The sequence below is a fragment of the Sapajus apella genome, unplaced genomic scaffold (assembly GCF_009761245.1).
Source record: "Sapajus apella isolate SASKATOON/1434 unplaced genomic scaffold, GSC_monkey_1.0 scaffold8, whole genome shotgun sequence".
Taxonomy (NCBI): Eukaryota; Metazoa; Chordata; class Mammalia; order Primates; family Cebidae; genus Sapajus; species Sapajus apella.
Genome location: NW_022436948.1, coordinates 8,850,927 through 8,852,968, shown reverse-complemented (window position 1 = coordinate 8,852,968; position 2,042 = coordinate 8,850,927). Strand labels below are relative to the sequence as shown.

The 2,042-nt window shown below is 39.9% G+C and overlaps 1 protein-coding gene across 15 annotated transcripts in view; it reads left to right on the top strand.

Moving 5' to 3' along the window:
- Positions 1-2,042, top strand: part of TTC3 (tetratricopeptide repeat domain 3) — a 127,047-nt gene that overhangs the window by 85,966 nt on the left and 39,039 nt on the right. The window lies entirely within an intron of this gene.

The following is a 2,042-nucleotide window of genomic DNA, read 5'->3' as shown; positions in this document are numbered from 1 at the left end:
GGCAATTCTCCTGCCTCAGCCTCCTGAGTAGCTGGGATTACAGGCACGCGCCACCATGCCCAGCTGATTTGTTGTATTTTTAGTAGAGACGGGGTTTCACCATGTTGACCAGGATGGTCTCGATCTCTTGACCTCGTGATCCACCCGCCTCAGCCTCCCAAAGTGCTGGGATTACAGGCGTAAGCCACTGTGCCGGGCCCCAGTCAGGATATATTAACCACATGTGGTTAAGTACTGCTGCAAATTCCAGAAAACGTGGGATGTGTAGTCCTGTTGTGCAGCCTGCAGCATCACAGGAGAGCAAGATGATCATTGGAAGAATTATAGTATATAGCAAATAAAAATGACATTCAGAAATAAGAATTATGATCATGTACAAAATGATTTTTCAAAGAGGTGCTTCCAGAATAGGAGGATGGGAGTGCTTTTCAAATGTTTTTCCCTATCCATTCCCCTGTGCTGACAGTGACATTCTGAAATTTTAGTGCACTAGCATTCTGAAAGTTCATTTATGACTGTTTAAGACACAAATGGTCATCATTAAAGTATGAAGATGTTATATATTCACACAGAAACATATACATATATACATAGCAGCTTTTAATATCTCTGGTGTAATTGGCTTTATTTATTTGCTTCTGTCATGTGCAGTGGTTTTTTGCCTCTAGTTCTTTTTTTTTTTTTTTTGAGACAGGTTCTTGTTCTTTCTCCCAGGCTAGAGTGCAGTGGTATGATCACAGCTTACTCAGTGATCCTCTTGCCTCAGCCTTCAGGGTAGCTGGAACTATAGACATGCACCAGCACACCTGGCTAATTTTTAAAATTTTGTAGAGAGGAAGTAATGTTCATCATAAAACACATTGAAAGAGATTTTTGGGTGACTTTTAAGTGTAGAACAGGAGTGCAGACAAAAGTGGCATTTGGTTTTTATCGGGTATTCCTTCAAATAGAGGTTATTTTCTTTTATTTTATTTTGGGACGGAGTCTTGCTCTGTCGCCAGGCTGAAGCACAGTGACAGTCTCGGCTCACTGCAACCCCCACCTCCCAGGTTCAAGCGATTCTTCCACCTCAGCCTCCCGAGTAGCTGGGACTACAGGCGCATGCCAAACGCCTGGCTAATTTTTGTATTTTTAATAGAGACGGGGTTTCACCATGTTTGCCAGGATGGTCTCTATCCCTTGACCTCGCGATCCACCCGCCTCGGCCTCCCAAAGTGCTGGGATTACAGGTGTGAGCAAATAGAGGTTATTTTTAACTGTCCTATGCAATTATCTGCAGCAGCATCTGTGCATAAAGTGATTTTCTCTTGTCTCAAAGAAGTGCTGCCTTTACTTTCCTTATAAATAAATTATCCTCGTTAACATTAATTTGCTAAGAAAGCAACTTTGGAGGCTTTTTGTTGTTGAAAAAAGCCGAGTTAGTGGTGCCTGTTGTGACTTTCATGCTAGTTGTTATGCCATTGTTATAGAGTGAATACAGAATTTATTTGAGCCTGATTCCTTGAGCTTGATGCAAGAATGGGAAAATAGCTAGACTCAGAAGAGAAATGAAGAAACCTGGTTCAGAGTTGGAGTCAGACTAAGGGCCCATTACGGTGGATCTGGATCTTGAACTATCTTGGTTTACTGATCAGGCATAATTAATTTTACTCCCTCTGAATCATTGAACATTTCTAAACAAAAAATTTAGTAGACTTACTGTTTACAAATTCGAATAGGATTTGCTTTTGAGATTTGATTTTCTCTTTTTCTTTAAAATTCTTATTATTGGCATTGTTATTTTTTCTGAATAAATTTACTTATTTTTTATTGTTTTTAGAATAAATTACATAATTACATAGTTGAAAGTTATAACTTTTTGATTCCCTTTTGCTTTTCCCCCAAAAAAGTTTTAAATGATCATTTTCTAGGAGGTAGACAAAATTTTCTTTTTTTTTTTTTTTTTTTTGAGGGGGGTTTTCTTTTTTTTACCCAGGTTGGGGGGAAATGGGGGGTCCTCCCCCCACCACCACCCCCGCCTGGGGTTAGGGAATTTTCCTGCC